Raw genomic sequence first — 24,820 nt, 5'->3', positions numbered from 1 at the left:
GTTTCCGTTTTTTCTGTCCAGCTGTGCTATTCTCTTTTGCTGGAAGCTCTGAGACGCAAAGGGTGCACCGCCGTGCCGTTAGTTCGGCACGGTGGGTCTTTTTGCCCCCCTTTGCGTGGTTCTGCTTTAGGGTTTTTTGTAGACTGCATAGTTCTCTTTGCTATCCTCGCTTTGTCTAGAATATCGGGCCTCACTTTGCTGAATCTATTTCATTCCTACGTTTTGTCTTTTCATCTTGCTAACAGTCATTATATGTGGGGGGCTGCCTATTCCTTTGGGTTATTTCTCTGAGGCAAGTCAGGCTTGTATTTCTATCTTCAGGCTAGTCAGCTCCTCAGGCAGTGCCGAGTTGCATAGGTAGTGTTAGGCGCAATCCACTGCTGCTTTTAGTTGTGTGAGGATAGGTTCAGGTATTGCAGTCTGCAGAGATTCCACGTCTCAGAGCTTGTTCTATTGTTTTTGGGTTATTGCCATATCACTGTATGTGCGCTGATTACTGCACACTGTGTTGCCTGATAGCACAGCACAACAGTACAAGGAGCCAAAACCAATGATTCTCAATAGAGGGAAAAAAGAAGTCCTGACATCATTTTTTTTTCCTCAGCTCTGTCTTCAGTTTTTTTTTTTTTTTTCCCCTAGACATTAGAGTGCTTCAGGACACAGCTGTGGACATGGATATTCAGGCTCTGTGCTCCTCAATGGATAATCTCGTTATAAATGTACAAAAGATTCAAGATACAATTGATCAGAAATCTATGCTAGAACCAAGAATTCCTATTCCTGATTTGTTTTTTGGTGACAGAACTAAGTTCCTGAGCTTCAAAAATAATTGTAAGCTATTTCTGGCCTTGAAACCTCATTCTTCTGGTAATCCTATTCAACAGGTTTTGATTATTATTTCTTTTTTGCGCGGCGACCCACAGGACTGGGCGTTTTCTCTTGCGCCAGGAGACCCTGCATTGAGTAATGTTGATGCGTTTTTCCAGGCACTTGGATTGCTTTACGATGAGCCTAATTCAGTGGATCAGGCTGAGAAAAATTTGCTGGCTTTATGCCAGGGTCAGGATGATGTAGAAGTATATTGTCAGAAATTTAGGAAGTGGTCAGTACTCACTCTGTGGAATGAATCTGCACTGGCGGCTTGGTTCAGAAAGGGTCTCTCTGAAGCTCTTAAGGATGTCATGGTGGGATTTCCTATGCCTGCTGGTTTGAATGAGTCTATGTCCTTGGCCATTCAGATCGGTCGTCGCTTGCGCGAGCGTAAATCTGTGCACCATCTGGCGGTATTGTCTGAGAGTAAACCTGAGCCTATGCAGTGCGACAGGACTATGACTAAAGTTGAACGGCAAGAACACAGACGTCTGAACAGGCTGTGTTTCTACTGTGGTGATTCCACGCATGCTATTTCTAATTATCCTAAGCGCAATAGGCGGTTCGATAGCTCTGCCGTCATTGGTACTGTACAGTCCAAATTCCTTCTGTCCATTACCTTGATATGCTCTTTGTCATCGTATTCTGTCATGGCGTTTGTGGATTCAGGCGCTGCCCTGAATCTGATGGATTTGGATTATGCTAAACGTTGTGGATTTTTCTTGGAGCCTTTGCGGTGTCCTATTCCGTTGAGAGGAATTGATGCTACACCTTTGGCCAAGAATAAGCCTCAGTACTGGGCCCAGCTGACCATGTGCATGGCTCCTGCACATCAGGAAGTTATTCGCTTTCTGGTACTGCATAATCTGCATGATGTGGTCGTGTTGGGGTTGCCATGGCTACAAACCCATAATCCAGTATTAGATTGGAACTCTATGTCGGTAACCAGCTGGGGTTGTCAGGGAGTACATGGTGATGTTCCATTTTTGTCTATTTCGTCATCCATTCCTTCTGACATCCCAGAGTTCTTGTCTGACTTTCAGGATGTATTTGAAGAGCCCAAGTCTGATGCCCTACCTCCGCATAGGAATTGTGATTGTGCTATCAATTTGATTCCTGGTAGTAAATTCCCTAAGGGTCGTTTATTTAATTTGTCCGTGCCTGAACACACCGCTATGCGCAGTTATGTGAAAGAATCCCTGGAGAAGGGACATATTCGCCCATCGTCATCACCATTGGGAGCAGGGTTCTTTTTGTAGCCAAAAAGGATGGTTCGCTAAGACCGTGTATTGATTACCGCCTTCTTAATAAGATCACTGTTAAGTTTCAGTATCCCTTGCCATTGTTATCTGACTTGTTTGCTCGGATTAAGGGGGCTAGTTGGTTTACTAAGATTGATCTTCGTGGTGCGTATAATCTGGTGAGAATCAGGCAGGGAGATGAATGGAAAACGGCATTTAATACGCCCGAGGGTCATTTTGAGTATCTGGTGATGCCGTTCGGACTTGCCAATGCTCCATCTGTTTTTCAGTCTTTTATGCATGACATTTTCTGTGAGTATCTGGATAAATTCCTGATTGTTTACTTGGATGACATTTTGATCTTCTCTGATGATTGGGAGTCTCATGTGAAGCAAGTCAGAATGGTTTTCCAGGTACTGCGTGCTAATTCCTTGTTCGTGAAGGGATCAAAGTGTCTCTTCGGTGTGCAGAAAGTTTCATTTTTGGGGTTCATCTTTTCCCCTTCTACTATCGAGATGGATCCGGTTAAGGTCCAGGCCATCCAGGATTGGACTCAGCCGACATCTCTGAAAAGTCTGCAGAAATTCCTGGGCTTTGCTAATTTTTATCGTCGCTTCATCTGTAATTTTTCTAGCATTGCCAGACCATTGACCGATTTGACCAAGAAGGGTTCTGATTTGGTTAATTGGTCTTCTGCTGCCGTGGAAGCTTTTCAGGAGTTGAAGCGTCGTTTTTGCTGTGCCCCTGTGTTGTGTCAACCAGATGTTTCTCTTCCGTTCCAGGTCGAGGTTGATGCTTCTGAGATTGGAGCAGGGGCGGTTTTGTCACAGAGAGGTTCTGGTTGCTCAGTGTTGAAACCATGTGCTTTCTTTTCCAGGAAATTTTCTGCTGCTGAGCGTAATTATGATGTGGGCAACCGAGAGTTGCTGGCCATGAAGTGGGCATTCGAGGAGTGGCGTCATTGGCTTGAGGGAGCTAAGCATCGCGTGGTGGTATTGACTGATCATAAGAATCTTACTTATCTTGAGTCTGCCAAGCGCTTGAATCCTAGACAGGCCCGTTGGTCGTTATTTTTTGCTCGTTTTGATTTTGTGATTTCGTACCTTCCGGGCTCTAAAAATGTGAAGGCGGATGCTCTGTCTAGGAGTTTTGTGCCCGACTCTCCGGGGTTATCTGAGCCGGCGAGTATCCTCAAGGAAGGAGTCATTGTGTCTGCCATCTCTCCTGATTTGCGGAGAGTGTTGCAGAAATTTCAGGCTAATAAACCTGATCGTTGTCCGGCCGAGAAACTGTTCGTCCCTGATAGGTGGACTAGTAAAGTTATCTCTGAACTTCATTGTTCGGTGCTGGCTGGTCATCCAGGAATCTTTGGTACCAGAGAGTTAGTGGCTAGATCCTTCTGGTGGCCATCTCTGTCACGGGATGTGCGTGCTTTTGTGCAGTCCTGTGGGATTTGTGCTAGGGCTAAGCCCTGCTGTTCACGTGCCAGTGGGTTGCTTTTGCCCTTGCCGGTCCCGAAGAGGCCTTGGACACATATTTCGATGGATTTCATTTCTGACCTTCCCGTTTCTCAAAAGATGTCGGTCATTTGGGTGGTCTGTGATCGCTTTTCTAAAATGGTCCATCTGGTGCCCTTGGTTAAATTGCCTTCCTCCTCTGATTTGGTGCCTTTGTTCTTCCAGCATGTGGTTCGTTTGCATGGCATTCCTGAGAATATTGTTTCTGACAGAGGTTCCCAGTTTGTCTCGAGGTTCTGGCGAGCCTTTTGTGGTAGGATGGGCATTGACCTATCTTTTTCCTCGGCCTTCCATCCTCAGACTAATGGCCAGACCGAACGAACCAATCACACCTTGGAAACATATCTGAGATGTTTTGTTTCTGCTGACCAGGATGATTGGGTGTCATTTTTGCCGTTGGCTGAGTTCGCCCTTAATAATCGGGCCAGCTCGGCTACCTTGGTCTCTCCATTTTTCTGCAATTCTGGGTTCCATCCTCGTTTCTCTTCAGGACAGGTTGAGTCTTCGGACTGTCCTGGTGTGGATTCTGTGGTGGACAGGTTGCAGCAGATCTGGACTCAGGTAGTGGACAATTTGACCTTGTCCCAGGAGAAGGCTCAGCTTTTCGCTAATCGTAGACGCCGTGTGGGTTCCCGACTTCGTGTTGGGGATCTGGTTTGGTTATCTTCTCGTCATATTCCTATGAAGGTTTCCTCTCCTAAATTTAAACCTCGTTTTATTGGTCCGTATAGGATTTCTGAGATTCTCAATCCGGTGTCTTTTCATCTGACCCTCCCAGACTCCTTTTCCATACATAATGTATTCCATAGGTCGTTGTTGAGAAGATACGTGGCACCTATGGTTCCATCTGTGGAGCCTCCTGCCCCTGTTTTGGTGGAGGGGGAATTGGAGTATATTGTGGAGAAAATTTTGGATTCTCGTGTCTCTAGACGGAAACTCCAGTATCTGGTCAAATGGAAGGGTTATGCTCAGGAGGATAATTCCTGGGTTTTTGCCTCTGATGTCCATGCCCCAGATCTTGTTCGTGCCTTTCATGTGGCTCATCCTGGTCGGCCTGGGGGTTCTGGTGAGGGTTCAGTGACCCCTCCTCAAGGGGGGGGTACTGTTGTGAATTCTGTGGCTGAATTCACTCCTGTGGTCACAAGTGGTATTGCAGCCTCTGGGCTTCCTCCCTCAGGTGTTTTGGTGAGCTTGTTGGCTGCCTTGCTATTTAACTCCACCTGAGTCTGTCTTCCTTGCTCCTTGTCAATGTTCCAGTGTTGGATCTGAGCTACTGCATCTTTCCTGTGGCCTGCTGCTCTGCTAGATAAGTGTTACTTTGTTTTTGTTTCCGTTTTTTCTGTCCAGCTGTGCTATTCTCTTTTGCTGGAAGCTCTGAGACGCAAAGGGTGCACTGCCGTGCTGTTAGTTCGGCACGGTGGGTCTTTTTGCCCCCCTTTGCGTGGTTCTGCTTTAGGGTTTTTTGTAGACTGCATAGTTCTCTTTGCTATCCTCGCTCTGTCTAGAATATCGGGCCTCACTTTGCTGAATCTATTTCATTCCTACGTTTTGTCTTTTCATCTTGCTAACAGTCATTATATGTGGGGGGCTGCCTATTCCTTTGGGGTATTTCTCTGAGGCAAGTCAGGCTTGTATTTCTATCTTCAGGCTAGTCAGCTCCTCAGGCAGTGCCGAGTTGCATAGGTAGTGTTAGGCGCAATCCACTGCTGCTTTTAGTTGTGTGAGGATAGGTTCAGGTATTGCAGTCTGCAGAGATTCCACGTCTCAGAGCTTGTTCTATTGTTTTTGGGTTATTGCCATATCACTGTATGTGCGCTGATTACTGCACACTGTGTTGCCTGATAGCACAGCACAACAGAACAATGACGATTACTGGTTGGCCTGCCTCCTTGATCCTCGCTATAAAGGCAAATTGCAAAATATTATGCCACATGAAAACTTGGAACTAATATTAGCAACCAAACAATCAACTCTTGTTGACCGTTTGCTTCAGGCATTCCCAGCACACAGCGCCCGTGATCGTTCTCACACAAGCTGCAGGGGGGAGCAGACCAGAAGTGTTAGAGGTGCAGAAATCCGAAGTGGCGTTGGACAGAGGGGTTTTCTGACCAGGTTGTGGAGTGATTTTGCTATGACCGCAGACAGGACAGGTACAGCTGCATCAATTCAAAGTGACAGGAGACAACATTTGTCCAGTATGGTTACTAACTATTTTTCATCCCTTATCGATGTTCTACCTCAACCGTCATTCCCATTTGATTACTGGGCATCCAAATTAGACACCTGGCCAGAATTGGCAGAATATGCATTGCAGGAGCTTGCTTGCCCGGCAGCTAGTGTCCTATCAGAAAGAGTATTCAGTGCTGCAGGTTCAATATTAACCGAAAAAAGGACTCGTCTGGCTACCCAAAATGTTGATGATCTAACCTTCATTAAAATGAACCACAACTGGATTTCGAATTCTTTTGCCCCACCTTGCCCGGCCGACACCTAGCTTTCCTATGAAAAGGTATTGCCTGTGGACTACTCTGAATGACTTTACCAATCTCGTAATTTGCAGCAGCTGATTGTCCAGCATACGACATGTTTACACCTCCCTAAATGGCCAAACTCCCCACACGGGGCCGTGGTATCGCCACTTGGCGCAAGCACCCGTGAGAGTGCTGTTTGTCTGAAGAGGTGGGTGTGCCCGCTTTTGGTCGACGGCACTGCCACTGGGTCCCTCATAGTACAATAAAGTGTCTCTGGCGGTGGTGGTGCGCACCCAACGTCAGACACACTGTTGTAACATGAGGGGCCCTGGGCCTGTACCGCCTGCCACAAGAGAGTTCCCCCACCCCCAGCTCAAACATTGCTCTACCACTTGCACAATTATCTCTCACAGTTCCACCAATGTTTAGTCTATGCGCTGACATCCGTAAATTCCTGCCACTGACAATACCATTGTGTTGACATGTATGATGGTAGTTAACATAGTCAGGGGCAGTGTCCTATATTTACCCAGGTAAATACTTTGTCCCAAATTACTAGGTCTGAAACTACGCAGAGGAGCCCACCCCTGTACCTAATGATTGCACCCTTTTGTGTTTTCGTTTTGTTGGAATGCGAGACATTAACATGTATTTAATGTTTGGGACTACTAACTGGCAGACACTCATTACAATTGGCCTCCGCTGACAACACCAATGGTGCCTGTGTACCCCTGCAAGAGAATTCAAAGTGCCTACAGCCCAATTTTATTATGTTAGGCCTTCGAAGCCTGTCTGCGGTCCCTCCTTCCACTAGGCCTCCACTGACCTGTCTACTGCTGCCCGTGTACCCCTGGAACCAATTTTAAAGTGCCTACAGCCCAATTTTATTATGTTAGGCCTTCGAAGCCTGTCTGCGGTCCGTCCTTCCACTAGGCCTCCACTGACCTGTCTACTGCTGCCCGTGTACCCCTGGAACCAATTTTAAAGTGCCTACAGCCCAATTTTATTATGTTAGGCCTTCGAAGCCTGTCTGCGGTCCGTCCTTCCACTAGTCCTCCACTGACCTGTCTACTGCTGCCCATGTTCCCCTGGAACCAATTTTAAAGTGCCTACAGCCCAATTTTATTATGTTAGGCCTTCGAAGCCTGTCTGCGGTCCGTCCTTCCACCAGTCCTCCACTGACCTGTCTACTGCTGCCTGTGTTCCCCTGGAACCAATTTTAAAGTACCTACAGCCCAATTTTATTATGTTAGGCCTTCGAAGCCTGTCTGCGGTCCCTCCTTCCACTAGGCCTCCACTGACCTGTCTCCTGCTGCCCGTGTACCCCTGGAACCAATTATAAAGTGCCTACAGCCCAATTTTATTATGTTAGGCCTTCGAAGCCTGTCTGCGGTCCGTCCTTCCACTAGGCCTCCACTGACCTGTCTACTGCTGCCCGTGTACCCCTGGAACCAATTATAAAGTGCCTACAGCCCAATTTTATTATGTTAGGCCTTCAAAGCCTGTCTGCGGTCCGTCCTTCCACTAGGCCTCCACTGACCTGTCTACTGCTACTCGTGTACCCCTGGAACCGATTACAAACTGCCTACAGCCCAATTTTATTATGTTAGGCCTTTGAAGCCTGTCTGCGGTCCCTCCTTCCACTAGGCCTCCACTAACCTGTCTACTGCTGCCCGTGTACCCCTGGAAACAATTATAAAGTGCCTACAGCCCAATTTTATTATGTTAGGCCTTCGAAGCCTGTCTGCGGTCCCTTCTTCCAATAGTTCTCCACTGACCAGACCAATGCTGGCCGTGTACCCCTGGAACCCAGCTGAAAGTGCATGGAGCCTCCTTTTTTTCTTTGTTTTAGATTTAGAAAGCCCAGATGAACTACGCTGTACCACGGTTCAAGCTACCCAGTCGACATTTCTTTTGCGAGAAAAGCCATCCCAGCCCTCCACCGACATGAAAAAGTCTGCATTGTCATAGCACTCAGGCAATCAAAAAGTAGAAAGGTGCACCTGACAAGAGACGCATGGACCAGTAGGCATGTCCACAAAAAGTTACGTGTCCATTACGGCGCACTGGGTTAATGTGTTGGATGCATGGTCCACAGGGGACAGCCTACAAAGTCTGTCTGCAGTCCCTAGTTCAAATTGTCCTCCGCTGACCACACCACTGCTGCCCGTGTACCCCTGGAACCAATTTTAAAGTGCCTGCAGCCTAATTTTGTTATGTTAGGCCTACTACGCCTGTCTGCGGTCCCTCCTTCCAATACTTTTCCACTGACCACACCACTGCTGCCCGTGGACCCCTGGAACCTATTTTTAATTGCATAGAGCATCCTTTTTTTAATAGTAGGCGTACAAAGTCTGTCTGCGGTCCACTATTGAAATTGTCCTCCACTGACCAGAGCAATACTGCCTGTGTACCCCTGTAACCTTTTTTAAACTGCATTGAGCCACATTTTTGGTTTAAGGCCTACTACCTGTGTCTGTCTGTGCCACTCAATACAGCTGTCCTCCTTTGAAAAAAGCAGAGCGTCAATAGTCTTGTTTTCAGCCTCTAGGAATTTGAAAACTGCATTGGGGCTACTACTTCGGTAGGGCCTACTAACGGTGTCTGCCGCTCCAAGGTGTTCCCCAGGTTTCCTCGCCATTGCTTTGATCTTCTGACTCTCGTTTAGTAGTTGTTGAAAACAACACTGCATTCGGCCTACAAGTTTGGTCTGGGGTGTAGAGACGGTGTCTTCCGCTCCAAGGTGTTCTCCAGGTTTCCTCTCCATTGCTTCAATCTTAAAGCTCTTCTTAAGTAGTTGTTGAAAACAACACTGCATTCGGCCTACAAGTTGGGTCTGGGTTGTAGAAACGGTGTCTTCCGCTCCAAGGTGTTCTCCAGGTTTCCTCTCCATTGCTTCAATCTTAAAGCTCTTCTTAAGTAGTTGTTGAAAACAACACTGCATTCGGCCTACAAGTTGGGTCTGGGTTGTAGAGACGGTGTCTTCCGCTCCAAGGTGTTCTCCAGGTTTCCTCTCCATTGCTTCAATCTTAAAGCTCTTGTTTAGTAGTTGTTGAAAACAACACTGCATTCGGCCTACAAGTTTGGTCTGGGGTGTAGAGACGGTGTCTTCCGCTCCAAGGTGTTCTCCAGGTTTCCTCTCCATTGCTTCAATCTTAAAGCTCTTCTTAAGTAGTTGTTGAAAACAACACTGCATTCAGCCTACAAGTTGTGTCTGGGTTGTAGAGACAGTGTCTTCCGCTCCAAGGTGTTCTCCAGGTTTCCTCTCCATTGCTTCAATCTTAAAGCTCTTCTTAAGTAGTTGTTGAAAACAACACTGCATTCGGCCTACAAGTTGGGTCTGGGTTGTAGAGACGGTGTCTTCCGCTCCAAGGTGTTCTCCAGGTTTCCTCTCCATTGCTTCAATCTTAAAGCTCTTCTTAAGTAGTTGTTGAAAATAACACTGCATTCGGCCTACAAGTTGGGTCTGGGGTGTAGAGATGGTGTCTTCCGCTCCAAGGTGTTCTCCAGGTTGCCTCTCCATTGCTTCAATCTTCTGGCTCTCTTTTATTATTTGTTGAAAACAACACTGCATTCGGCCTACAAGTTGGGTCTGGGGTGTAGAGACGGTGTCTTCCACTCCAAGGTGTTCCCCAGGTTTCCTCTCCATTGCTTCGATCTTCTGGCTCTCGTTTAGTAGTTGTTGAAAACAACACTGCATTAGGCCTACTAGTTGGGTTGGGGCCTTCTATCTGTGTCTGCCGCTCCTTGCTGTTCTCCTACAGTGAACAAAGCTGTGCCGCCGGTTCACTACTGTTGCCAATTTTGAACTGCATTTAGAATACTTACTGATTTGGGCCTACTCTCTGTGTCAGCCTCTCATTCCAGTTGTCCTCCACTGAACAAAACAATGCCCCCTGGTTAGTCCTGTTACCAATTTTGAACTGCATTTAACCCACTTTATTCTTTGGGACCATATCTGTTTCCCCCTCATCCTGCCCATTGCCCAGCCAGTGATAGATGAGTCTGCTGGTACATAGACCCATAATGCAACATTCCCCGTGCACGCTACACTGCAAGATTGTGACCCTGCTGAAAGTCAGGTCCCCCTTCCCGCATACCATACCACCTTACACGGGGACAAAGAGGAAGGTGCAGATGAAGGTGCAGGTTCCTTCATCAGGTGGGGGGAGGAATACTTGTTGGCGACGTCACTGGCACAGGGCCCCTCATAGTACGCAAAAGTGTTGCTGCCGGTGGGAGGCGCCCCCGCCGTGCAAGCACACCGCTGTACTTTGAGGGGCCCTGTGCCAGTGCCAATGCCAAAGAGTGGGCCCCCCCTGCTTGCTCAGGATCACAGCACTTGCAAAGTTGAAATACTTACTTCTCCCTGCTCCACTGCCGTGACGTGGTCCAGATTTAATGGGCACACTAATTAGTTGAACCAGCCCTAACCCCCACAACTTTAGCCAAATGACCCCCAATTTCAAATGCCTTCCAATTATTATAAGCTAAATTACGATTGACAAGCTTCAGTAGCAAGAATGGATGTTTTTGCCAATACAATGGGCTCTGTACATGTTTTCCTGGCCTCTACTCACTGCCGACTATGCTCCCCCATTGACTTGCATTGGGTTTCGTGTTTCGGTCGATCCCCGACTTTTCGCGATAATCGGCCGATTCCACTCGACTCGACTTTTGAGATAGTCGGGTTTCGCGAAACCCGGCTCGACTCTAAAAAGGTCAAGGTCGCTCAACTCTAACTGTGAGTAGTAGAGGAAAAGACACACGCAGGCAGGAAACAGGATTTAGCAAAAGAGGCCACACTAGCTAAAATAGGAAAGGATAGGACAGGATACTAAGCGGCGGTCACGGTCAGTATTAAAATCCTTCCAAAAATATCCACAGAAGAAAATACAAAAACTCCACCATCTAACTAAAGATTTGGAGCGTATATCTGCAACTCCAGAGAATCCAACAAGACTGAGAAAACACTGACACAGTCTAAGCTGGACAAGAGAAAACAAATGAATAGCACAGAATATAAGCACACTGCATGTGTGCCACAGAAAAAGAAACAGACACTTATATTTGCTGAATTGGCAGCTAAGCAGGAGAAGCCAGACAGAGATCCAACAATTCACAAGAAACATTGACAACTGGCAAGGACTAATGAATCCTGCACACCTAAATATCCCAGTCAGAACTGCAATCAGCAGATACACCTGACCAGGACTGCGACTCAGAGACAACTGCATTCCCACCTACAACCACTGGAGGGAACCCAAAAGCAGAATTCACAACACCCAGGTTCTATCTTCTGGACCGTGACCCTTACAGTCCACCAGATAAAATTTCTTGCCACGTACCACCTTGCACCCCATGGTAGCATTCACCTCAAACTCATCTGTGGATGAACCCGATGTCCCGGCAGATGATTCAGAAAACCGGGAAAAATGAACGGGCTTTAAGAGGGAAACATGAAAAGTGTCGGTGATACCAAGGCGTGGAGGAATAGCCAAACGGTAGCCCACAGGGTTGACCTGTTCCAGAACCTTAAATGAGCCAATGTGGCGAGGCGCAAACTTAGTGGACTCAACTCGCAGCCTGATGTTATGGGCGGAGAGCCACACTAAGTCGCCAGGAGCAAAGGTCGGAGCGGGGCGCCGGTGTGTATCAGCAGAAACCCTCATTCTCTCCTTGGAGGCCCGGATGGCATCCTGTGTGCAGTCCCAAATGTCACGTGCCTCCACCGCCCAGTCTGCCACCCTAGAATCGGTGGATGACACGGGCATGGGCACAGGGACACGCGGATGCTGGCCGTTATTAAGGAGAAAAGGAGTCTGCCCAGTGGAATCGGCTACGGTGTTGTTCAAGGCAAATTCCGCCCAAGGTAGCAAAGATGCCCAGTCATCCTGCCTAGCAGAGACAAAATACCGCAAGTATGTCACCAGAGTCTGGTTGGTCCTCTCTACCAACCCATTCGTCTCGGGATGGTATGCAGAGGAGAGATTCAACTCTATGCTGAGTAAACGGCAGAGCTCTCTCCAAAACCGAGAAGCGAACTAGGGACCCCGGTCGCTGACAATTTTATCAGGCATTCCATGTAAACGGAAATATGCTTTATAAACAACCCCGCCAAGGCCCGTGCAGAAGGTAACCGTGGAAGCGGCACCAAGTGCACCATTTTAGAGAAATGATCGGTGACAACCCAGATAACGGTGCAGCTACGAGACTTGGGTAAGCCCACCACGAAGTCCATCCCAACCATTTCCCAGGGCCTGTCTGCAACCGGTAGGGGGTAAAGCAACCCAGGAGGCCATTGCCAAGGAGACCAATCCTGGGCGCAGGAAACGCACGCCCGAATATAGTTCCCGACATCACGGGCCATATGCGGCCACCAGTACATTCTCGCCAAAAGCTCAGATGTCCTTTTGGTCCCAAAATGCCCACCCACTCTGGACGAGTGAGCCCAAGCGAGAACTTCCGGTCGCAAATTCACTGGCACAAAAGTCTTGCCCGGGGGCACAGACTCTAGCGAAACTGGAGCTACAGTTTTCAGGCTCTCAGAAGGGACAATAAGCCGAGGCTCCTCCTCCTCAGATGACACTACGGAGCAGGAGAGAGCGTCGGCGCGAATGTTCTTCTCCCCGGAGAGAAAATGGAGAGTAAAATGAAACCGGGAGAAGAACAGGGACCATCTAGCCTGGCGAGAATTCAGCCGCTGGGCCATCTGTAAATATGCCAAGTTCTTGTGGTCAGTGAAAACCTGGAAGGGAAAGCGAGCTCCCTCCAAGAGGGGTGTCTACTCTGAGAAAGCCAACTTCATGGCCAGCAACTCCCTGTCCCCGATGGAATAATTCCTCTCCGCCGGTGTGAAGGTCTTGGAGAAGAAGAAGTAAGGATGCTTCCGAGCAGCCTTTTGGAAAAGGACTGCTCCAGCACTAACGGATGAGGCATCCACCTCCATGATAAATGGCTTATCTACATCGGGGCAATGCAGAATGGGAGCACTAGCGAAGTGTGACTTAACCGAGAGGAAGATCTTGGAGACATCCTCCGACCACAACTTGGGATTTGCTCCCTTCTTGGTGAGGGCAACCAAGGGAGCTACCAAAGTTGAGTAGAGTGGGATGAACTGACGATAGTAATTAATGAACCCCATAAAGCGCTGCACCGCTTTAAGTGAATGGGGTTCCTGCCAGTCCATCACAGCCAGTAGCTTGGCAGGATCCATAGCCAAACCCTGGGCAGAGATGATATAACCAAGAAAAGGCAAGGACTCCTGCTCAAACACATACTTCTCCAACTTGGCGTAGAAGGAGTTTGCCCATAAGAGGTCGAAGACTTTGCGAACATCTCTCCGATGGGAGTCAATATCTGGAGAGTAGATTAGAATATCATCCAGATAGACTACGACCGAGGTGGTGAGCATATCCCGGAAGATGTCGTTCACAAAGTCTTGGAAAACGGCTGGGGCATTACAGAGCCCGAAGAGCATCACCAGATATTCATAGTGCCCATCCCTGGTGTTAAAAGCCGTCTTTCATTCGTCCCCCTCACGGATGCGAATCAGGTTGTAAGCACCCCGCAGATCTAATTTTGTAAATACCCTTGCTCCCCGTAGCCTATCAAAAAGCTCAGATATCAGGGGTAGTGGGTACTTGTTCTTAACGGTGATGGCGTTAAGACCCCTGTAGTCTATGCATGGATGTAAGTCTCCACTCTTCTTCTGCACGAAGAAGAACCCAGCCCTGCAGGTGACACTGACTTCCTAATGAATCCTCTTGCCAGATTCTCTTGGATGTACTGAGACATTGCCTCCGTCTCCGGGAGAGATAATGGATAGACTCGAACCGGGGAGGCTCAGCACCAGGCAAGAGGTCAATAGGACAGTCATAGGGGCGGTGAGGCGGAAGAGTCTCCGCAGCCCTTTTGGAGAACACGTCCGCATAGGGCCAATAGTGCTTGGGGAGAGAGGAAAGATCTGCGGGAACCTCTGTTGTAGCAACCTGAACTCACTCCCTCTGACATCTACCCTCACAGGATTTACTCCATCCCAAAATTCTCCCTGAGGACCACTCTATATGAGGAGAATGATAGCGTAGCCATGGTATCCCCAACAGGACCTCATCAATCCCTCAGGAATGACTAATAGAGAGATAATCTCCTGATGTGATGGAGACACAGAAAGAGTGAAAGGAATGGTTTGGTGGGCAATCTGTGAGGGTAGTGTCGACCCATTTACCACTCGAACGGTTACTGGTTTGGCGAGCATCACTAGGGGTATTGCGTGACGCTGGGCGAAAGCTGATGACATAAAATTACCCTCCGCCCCAGAGTCCACACATAGCTCTACAATAAGAGTGGATGGGCCTATGGTAATTGTCCCCTTAAAGCACAACTTAGAGACAAACATCGCCGTGTCTAGTGTACCTCCTCCAATTGCCACTAGACTCTGACATTTCCCCGACCGCTGAGAATACTTGGAGGCAAGATGTCCTGAATGCTGGCAAACATGACAGACCTTAAGTGCACGAGCGGACTGGGACTTGGACCCCGCTCCTGTCACCTCTTTGGCCTCATGTGACTCGGACGCCTGGACTGGAGATTTCAAAGGTCTGGCGAAGGTGGGAGCCAGCCGAAGCCTCTGCCTACACTGGGCTCGCTCCAACCTTCGCTCGTGAAAACGAAGGTCTATGCGAGTTGATACAGCTATGAGCTCCTCCAGTGAGGTGGGATTCTCCCTAGTGGCCAAAGCGTCCTTCACATGGTCAGCCAGCCCCCTCCAAAATACAGGAATGAGGGTTTTATCTGGCCATTCCAACTCAGACGCTAATGTCCGGAAGTGGACGGCAAAATGGCTGACCATGGTTGAACCCTGAGTCAAAGCCAGCAGTTGGAGCGCTGTATCATGGGTGACTTGAGGTCCTACAAAGACCTGTTTCAGAGTGTCCAGAAACCGAGGAACACTCCGCACCACATGATCGTTGCGCTCCCACAGCGGCGTAGCCCACTCCAAAGCTCTGTCCGAGAGGAGAGAGATTATGAATCCCACCTTTGCCCGCCCTGTGGGAAAACGTGCAGCCAGGAGCTCGAGGTGTATACCACACTGGCTCACGAAACCCCTACAGGACTTACTGTCCCCAGAGTATTTCTCAGGCAATGGGAGGTGAGACAAAGTCAGAACAGATGTGGCAGTGGGTAAAGCTGCTGCAGCCACGCTAGCAGCCTGAACAGCTATTGCGGTTACATCCACCGCCGAGGTTGCACGCTCAAGAGACGCCAACCGGCCCTCCAGCAGCTGGATGTCCCCCTGCAATCGGTGTTCATCCGCCATTACTTAGCCAGATCCTGGCGCTAGTATACGGTTAGGATTGGCGGAATGCACCGAATATATTTATTAGCTGAGACAGGTGCGTTCACAACCCGGGATCCACCGTGCAGGAAAGAACCTGCTGCTAAGCAAGGCGGTGAAGCAAATGAGTACAAACGAACTCTTTTACTTCACAGAGCCCGTAGTAAAGAGAACGCTGTGCCCTGTTTAGCTCACAGGGAACACAGCTACTGTGTAGAGCCGACAGTGGTCATGCAGTCCAACCAACACGCAGCTCCTCTCCGGTGGAGCCAGAATTTTAATAGCTTATTTTAGCCGGGTCCCTGACTGCATACACAAAACTCCTCGCCGGAGGTGCCAGCATTCTAGGGGCTTATTTCAGCCGGGTCCCTGACCACACACACGACCACACTGGCGCTGAGCTCGTACATATTTGATACTAGCGCATGCATGGCCGTGCGGTCATGAGAACCTTTTATAGCTGAAGCACCTACAGGACCTTCCAAGAAGGACCAATGGAAGGCTGCCACAGAACTTGAGCAGGTACAGGACCTTCCTGGAGGACCAATGGAAGTTGCTGCAGTACCTGAGCATGTGACCCTTGATCTCCACTGAGAGATCTTACCCTGGGCATGCTCAGTGTGTGCAAAGCAGGACTTAGTCCCAGTAAAGCCTGCTCACCGCAGACCAGTGCAGGGTACAATAGTAGAGCCTGGAGAGGCAGCAGTAACCCTTTGCACAGTATCATATTCAGTGAGAGGCTGGGACCGACGTCTCCACTGAGAAGGCTCCACTGCGGCTGATGCAGAATGGGAGACCGCAGCAGACATGGTTCGAGATTCCCCCTGTGCAGCGGCGGGAACTCGACTCCTAACATCATACATCTATGTCAGTGCAAAGGCCCATGTGTTGAGTGAACTGAGTAGTTACTGGACCGGTGGCATAGGTTGGAAGTAGAATATTGACCTAGTTGGTTCAAAAACATAGGGTCAGTACCATGGACAAAATCACCATGGACAAAATCAGCAGGTAGAAAAAAGATAATCAGTATAGCTGATTTTCCTGTGATTTGGGAATATCATGCCACAACGATGTATTTTTTTTTCCATGGTTGTGACAAAACATTTTTTTAGGGGCATGTAAGATGGTGGTCTGATGTTCTTATTGAAATAAATTGTTGTTGACCCTATAGGTTAAATAAAATACCATTTCATTTTCACACTACAGTGAAATGAATCTCTTGATAGTTACATGTCTCATACAAAGCACAGGAAGCTTGGTGGTTACAACTCACAATGGAGAGTCCTATTTCCCTTATTACTTACTGTTAACTCCTGCGATGATGTTTTGTTTAATGTGACTGTATAGTCTTTGCACATGATTTATGTTGGCTGAAGATTTGCTGTGTGGATTTCCCAGTCGCAAAGTGTCACTGGTCACACATGTTCAGTAGCTCAGGGCTAGTTGTCACACATGCTCAGAAACGCAGTGCCAGTGGTCACACATGCTCAGTAGCCCAGTAAAACTATATCACCAGGATCCTCTTGTACATCTGGTGGGCTGATTTCTGCTATTGCACGTCACCCAATAAGAATCAGTATGCTAGATAGAGCTTCTTCTCTAGACAACTGATAATGTCTAGTCCATGTGATTTATGCTTTATTTTGTGCATTTTCTATATACGGTAAAAGTTTAGATTTGATCTTTGTTTTGTAAGAAAAAAAAAGCCATTTGCCTGCCAATCACGCCACCCTGCCTTTTGCTGGTCTGTGACCTCAGGCCAGAGCAGGCCGAAAATAAGTACATCCACCTGTATAACTGAATGCTCATCCCACTTCTAATCTCTTAGTACAAACAGCACAAATGTAATTAATGTTTGACAGAATATTGATATTCAGCGAGACTGATCTAATCCTTCAGTAAACAGTCTCTGTCATGCTTTATGATATCAGGGGGTCACGTGAGTCATATTGCCTGGAGATTGACCAAAGGTTCAACAAAAGGATTAATTTTTCCCTTATCGAGCAGTAGAGACAGCGGCACACCGAAACTGCGCCTACTCTGATGTGTCTAATAAACAAATGAGTCATCGTACTCCTGCCCACTCCAAAACACTGGTGGGGAAACTCCTAAAAGTTAGTGACATTACTAATATATAGCCTATGTTAGTAATCTGGCATCAGGGCATGTGCTGTCACGAAAGATGGAATTCGGGTGTGCTCATTTATTTGCTGCTTTATCCACATGAACTTATGTTGTGGTCTGCAATGGACAACAATCTTTGGGCCTCATTTAGTAAGCCTGTTATTTGTTGCCTATAGCAACCAATCACAGCTCTGCTTTCATTTCTTAACCTGCTTTGGTAAAATGAAAGCTGTGCTGTGATTGCTATGAGCCACAACTATAGTTTTTCTTTTAGTTTTGACAAATCTGCCTTAGCCCTCCTCCTACAAGACCAACTTCTCCACCATTACAGAAGATCTACTCTCCGCTCTACTCTCAAGATCACATCTCACCACCTGCGCACTTGACCCGATCCCATCCCACTTCATCCCAAACCTCACCACAGTCTTCATCCCAACCCTAACCCATCTCTTCAACCTATCACTAACAACTGGTGTTTTCCCCTCTATCCTTAAACAAGCCTCAATCACACCTATCCTCAAAAAGCCCTCTCTTTACCCATCTTCTGTATCTACCTATCGTCATATATCACTTCTCCTCTATGCCTCAAAACTACTGGAAAAACATGTCCATCTTGAACTGTCCTCCCACCTCTCTTCTTGCTCCCTCTTCGACCGCTTACAATCTGGCTTCTGGCCGCACTACTCCACTGAAACTTCCCTACCTAAGGTCACAAATGACCTATTAACCGCCAAGGCAAAGCAAACACTACTCTGTCCTTCTCCTCCTGGACCTGTCATCTGCCTTTGACACAGTGGACCATTCTCTATTACTACAGACCCTCTAATCTCTTGGCATCACAAAACTTGACCCTATCTTGGATCTCGTCATACCTAACAGACTGGACATTCAGCGTCTCCCACTCGCCCACCACCTCCTCATCTCGCCCCCTATCTGTCACACCCAGAAGGTTCAGTCCTAGGGCCCCTGCTCTTCTCCATTTATACCTTCGGACTCGGACAGTTCATAGAATCTCACGGCTTTCAGTATCACCTCTATGCTGATGACACACAGATCTACATCTCTGGACCAGATATCACCTTCCAACTAACCAGAATCTCACAATGTCTATCTGCTATTTCAACCTTCTTCTTCGCTAGATTTCTAAAACTTAATATGGATAAAACAGAACTCATCATCTTTCCCCCATCTCACTCAACTCCCCCAACAGACCTATCCAATAAAGTAAATGGCTGCCCACTTTCCCCAGTCCCACAAGCTCGCTGCCTCGGGATAATCCTTGACAGATCTCTCCTTCAAACCACATATCCAAGGCCTTTTCACTTCCTGATGACTCCAACTCAAAAATATTTCCCAGATCCGTGCATATCTCAACCAAGACACTGAGCTCTCCTTGAAACCACATATCCAAGCCCTTTCCAATTCCTGCCAACTTCAACTCAAAAATATTTCACGGATCGGTACATTCCTCAACCAAGAATCTGCAAAAACCCTAGTCCATGCCCTCATCATCTCCCGCCTTGAATACTGCAACCTCCTGCTCTGTGGCCTCCCCTCTAACACTCTCGCACCCCTCCAATCTATTCTAAACTCTGCTGCCCGACTAATCCACCTGTATCCCCGCTATTCCCTGGCCTCTCCCCTCTGTCAATCCCTGCACTGGCTCCCCATTAACCAAAGACTCCAGTTCAAAACCCTAACCATGACATACAAAGCCATCCACAACCTGTCTCCTCCATACATCTGTGACCTCATCTTCGGGTACTTACCTGCACACAAACTTCCGATCCTCACAAGATCTCCTTCTCTACTCACCTCTTATCTCCTTTTCCCACAATTGCATACAAGATTTCTCCCATGCATCCACCCTACTGTGGAACTCTGTACCACAACATATCAGACTCTCACCATCCGTGGAAACATTCAAAAAGGACATGAAGACTCACCTTTTCCGACAAGCCTACAACCTGCATTAACTACCGATCCAGCAAACCACTGCACGACCAGCTCTACCCTCGCCTACTGTATCCTCACCCATCCCTTGTAGATTGTGAGCCCTCACGGGCAGGGTCCTCTCCCCTCCTGTACCAGTCGTGACTTCTATTGTTTAGGATTACTGTACTTGTTTTTATTATTAACCCATATAAAGACAAAATTGCACATAGAGGATCAAAAGTATCATAAAAAATATTTATTTTATGGAAAACCTTAGTATTAAAAACCAATAACTATAACAATCATTCGAGATTCTGAGACAGTGAAGACTACCAAAAGGAACCACAGGTCAGAGGCAAAGACATAAGTATTAATTCCAGTTACCGAAACAACCATATTAGGTCATTGTAGGATAAAGTAACGCCGATGGTGAATATCACCAAATAGTGTTGTAGAGGCTGGAGGGGTAACTCAAAGATATAGTAAAACATTATTACCTCAGACCTGCAGTGCCACGACCCCTACGCGCGTTTCGGCTTGTGTGCCTTTTTCCGAGGGAGTGGCATCGTCAGGTCCTGAAAGGGTTCAATACTCAAGCCAACCAATGAAATCATAGCACCAAAGATGAAAAAAATTGTTTTTATTATGTATACCCCTTCTCACATGTAAAGCGCCATGGAATAAATGGCGCTATAAATAATAATAATAGTCGTATTTTAGCACTACTAGTAAGAAGGGCTGAGAAATAATCAGTGTTATGTAGGAAGATACCAGCCACAGGCCACGAGTCACTCTCGGTCTCATCCTCTTATCAGCCTGAAGCTGTAAATGTGTAACCGGTACTACAATATGATATGTCCTACTTCAGCCCCAAACTAACATCTGTTAGGAGTTCAGACACAACAGCAATATATAGTGTATATCATATAAGTCAGTGATGTGTATATGTCTGACCAGGATTTAATCACTGGAACACTATAATCCAGCACTAATCAATTTAAAGGGGATGTCCACTACTCTGGCAACACGTCTGTGAATACTATAGACCCCAGAGTAAAATAAAAATTACATATACGCATCCCCAGCACCAGCGCCGCTCTAGCAATGTCATCTCCTTGGGGCTTGCATGACGTTGTTATGACACATAAACCCTGCCGCCAGTCAGCGGTCCCTAATGTGCTGCAGTTCTCACACTTCCTTGGGACATCCAAGGTTTGACTGTAGAAAGTGTGAATGAAGCAGCCCATTGGCGACCACTGACTGGCGGCATGCATTACAATGTCAATGGAAGATCCAAGGTCGACATCGCTGGAACGGGGCCGGTGCATGAGATGAGTATATGATATTTTTATTTTATACTGGGGAATATAGTATTTAGGATGGGGTTTTCCAAGTAGTGGACAATCCCTTTAACTAGTGGGTGATCCATTTGTAGACATCAATTTTATAATCTTGATCTAAATGTAATAAAACTCAAGTTATATCATCTAGTTTAGGACTCATGCACGACTGTATTTGGGATCTTTAGCTCCGGCTTTTAGGGCAGGATATGGTCCACTTATGAAATTCCTTATGGTAGAATATGGAATTTTGTGGATTATATGAATTTTGGATTTATAGTGCACTCCGCACACGTCTTCCTGTAAAGCCTTAAACAGATAATCGCATCTCATAGAGCAATAGCATATTGCTAAGATGAGCACTTTATGATTGGAGTGGATCTGACCTTTGGGACCCCAAATGATCCTGAAAATGGAGGGCTAATTGAATTGAATGAATCTATACTGCAGTTGTCTGGTCAAATGTCTGGAGGGCCCACAGCACTCAGGTTGGATTGGGTCATGAAGGCTGCCCTCACCACCATCAGGAAGTGTTAACATATCCTATGTATTATTTTAGTAGTGTTAACTTTATAAGATATTCTGGGAATGAAGAAGAGCGAAAGAGAGAAAAGAGAGATAGATTGGCATAACAGTGTGCTAAAAATACATATTTTGTCTACAGTGACATCTACGGTGACACACACTGCGAATTTAAATAAATATATAATGCATAATATACATATTATTCTGTTTTGGTTATTGATACACATTGTGTGCAAAGGGATGCTCCACTCTTGAAATTGCTAAAATATCCTGGAGGCCCAGAAGTACAAGGTGTTCAGTGCTCAGAGACATGGCCGAGGTAAAAAGGTCGAAACCAACCACCACGGAGCAAGACACAGAAGGTGAAATGTCAAGACTGGGCCAAGAAATATCTGAAGACAAATTTTTCAAAGATGTTATGGGCTGATGAGATGTGAGTGACTTGACGAACCAGATGGATGGGTTCCTGTGGTGGGTCAGTAATGGGCACAGGCCTCCACTTCAGCTCAGGAGCCAGCAAGGTGGAGGTGGGGACTGCTATCGGCTGGTGTTATTAAAGCCAAGCTAGTTGGATCTTTTCGGGTTGACAATGAACATAAAATCAACTCCCAAAGCTACTGCCAGTTTTTAGAAGACACTTTCATCAAGTTGTGGTACAAAAAACAGTCTGCATCTTTCAAGAAAACTAGGATTTTAATACAGGACAATGCTGCATCACAATATCGAAGTCTCCACTGCTCGGCTGCTAGTAAAGGCCTAAGGCTGCCGTCACACTAGCAGTATTTGGTCAGTATTTTACCTCAGTATTTGTAGCCAAAACCAGGAGTGGAACAATTAGAGGAAAAGTATAATAGAAACATATGCACCACTTCTGTATTTATCACCCACTCCTGGTTTTGGCTTACATACTGAGGTAAAATACCGACCAAATACTGCTAGTGTGACGGCAGCCTAAGAGATGAAATAATAATGAGATGGCCCCTTCCTCACCTGACTTAACCCTATAGAGAACTTGTGGCGGGTCGTTCTTAAATGGGAGATTTACAGTGAGAACAGTCACCTCTCTGATCAGTGTCCGGGAGTCTGGGGTTGGTGCTGCCCAAAAAATTGATCATCAACAGATTGTGAAACCGACAGACTCCATGGATGGAGCTTACGGCTGTCATTAATAAGAAGGGCGGCTATATTGGTCACTGATATATTTTTTTAAATGTCACATTTCTAATAGTTTGGTTATTATTCCTACTATAGCTGATGAAAATAAACAAACAATTGGGAAGGGAAAATTTTAGTTTTTCATTTAGTTGCCCAATAGTTCTGCACATGTAGATATTCTCCTAAGAAAGACAAAACCACACTGTTCCTTTCTTAAATATTCAGGTTTCAGGTTTATTAACTCTATGGATTGATTGTTAGCACTGTAGATGTTCAATAATGAAATTAATTACAGTGGCTCAGTGGTCAGCACTGTTCCCTTACAACTTTAGGGTCCTAGGTTCAGTTCCATTCTAACAGGGATAAAAGTGTCGCTGCCGATTATTGCAGGTCCTAGAGCTCTGCCCCCCACTGATCCATCAATTATCACGTATCCTGTAGATCAGGCAAGTATAATGGTTTAGTGGTTAGTGCCATAGACTTGCAGTCCTTGATTCAAATCCCACTAAAGACGACACCTGCTAGAAGTTTACGTGGGTTTCCTCCGGGATCTCCGGTTTCCTCCCACACTCCAAAGACATACTGATAGGGAATGTAGATTGTGAGCCCCAATGGGGACAGCGATGATAATGTCTGTAGAGCGCTGTGGAATTATTGGCGCTATATAAGTGAGTAAAATAAATAATCATCAATAATACAAATTGGCTAAATATTGTGCACACAGTATGCATCTTTTGGCAACAATCAACTGCATTATATGCCATGGCTGCTTTGTGTATATGTAAAATAGAAAACAATGGGATACTTAACACAATAAATAATTATCATATCATATCACAGAGTAGTTAATAAAGTAGATAGATAGATAGATAGATAGATAGATAGATAGATAGATAGATAGATAGATAGATAGATACTGTAGATAGATAGATAGATAATAGATAGATAGATAGATAGATAGATAGATAGATAGATAGATAGATAGATAGATAGATAGATAATAGATAAATAGATAGATAGATACTGTAGATAGATAGATAGATAGATAGATAGATAGATAGACAGATAATAGATAGATAGATACTGTAGATAGATAGATAGATAGATAGATAGATAGATAGATAGATAGATAGATAGATAGATAGATAGATAGATAGATAGATAGATAGATAGGTAGATACTGTGGATAGATAGATAATAGATAGATAGATAGATACTGTAGATAGATAATTGATAGATAGATACTGTAGATAGATAGATAGATAGATAGATAGATAGATAGATAGATAGATAGATAGATAGATAGATAATAGATAGGTAGATACTGTAGATAGATAGATAGATAGATACTGTAGATAGATAGATAGATAGATAGATAGATAGATAGATAGATAGATAGATAATAGATAGGTAGATACTGTAGATAGATAGATAGATAGATACTGTAGATAGATAGATAGATAGATAGATAGATAGATAGATAGATAGATAGATAGATAGATAATAGATAGGTAGATACTGTAGATAGATAGATAATAGATAGATAGATAGATAGATAATAGATAGGTAGATACTGTAGATAGATAGATAATAGATAGATAGATAGATAATAGATAGGTAGATACTGTAGATAGATAGATAATAGATAGATAGATAGACAGACAGATAGATTAGATAGATAGATAGATAGAGAGATAATAGACAGACAGACAGATAGATAGATAGATAGATAGATAGATAGATAGATAGATAGATAGATAGATAGATAATAGATAGGTAGATACTGTAGATAGATAGATAATAGATAGGTAGATACTGTAGATAGATAGATAATAGATAGGTAGATACTGTAGATAGATAATAGATAGATAGATAGATGGATAGATAGATAGATAGATAGATAGAGAGATAATAGACAGACAGACAGATAGATAGATAGATAGATAGATGGATAGAATACATTTGGCAGCACGGTGGCTCAGTGGTTAGCACTGCAGCCTTGCGGCACTGTGGTCCTGGTTCAGATTCCACCAAGGACAACATCTACAAGGATTTGTAGGTTCTCCCTTTTGTTGTATCTGGTTTCTTCGCATACTCCGAAGACATACTGATAGGGAATTTAGATTGTGAGACACAGTGGGGAAAGTGATGGTAAAGTGCTCTGGAAGGTAATGATGCTATATAAGAAAATTACATTAAATAACCCTTCATCAGGAATTGATAGTATACATTTGTCTGTAATAATGTAGCCTACCTTTACCCATTTGAATTAAATGTTTCCATTTATCACCATCTAGTGGCCATT

This window comes from Ranitomeya imitator, chromosome 5, assembly GCF_032444005.1.
Source record: "Ranitomeya imitator isolate aRanImi1 chromosome 5, aRanImi1.pri, whole genome shotgun sequence".
NCBI classification, from domain to species: domain Eukaryota; kingdom Metazoa; phylum Chordata; class Amphibia; order Anura; family Dendrobatidae; genus Ranitomeya; species Ranitomeya imitator.
Note: the sequence above shows the minus strand (reverse complement) of the source record.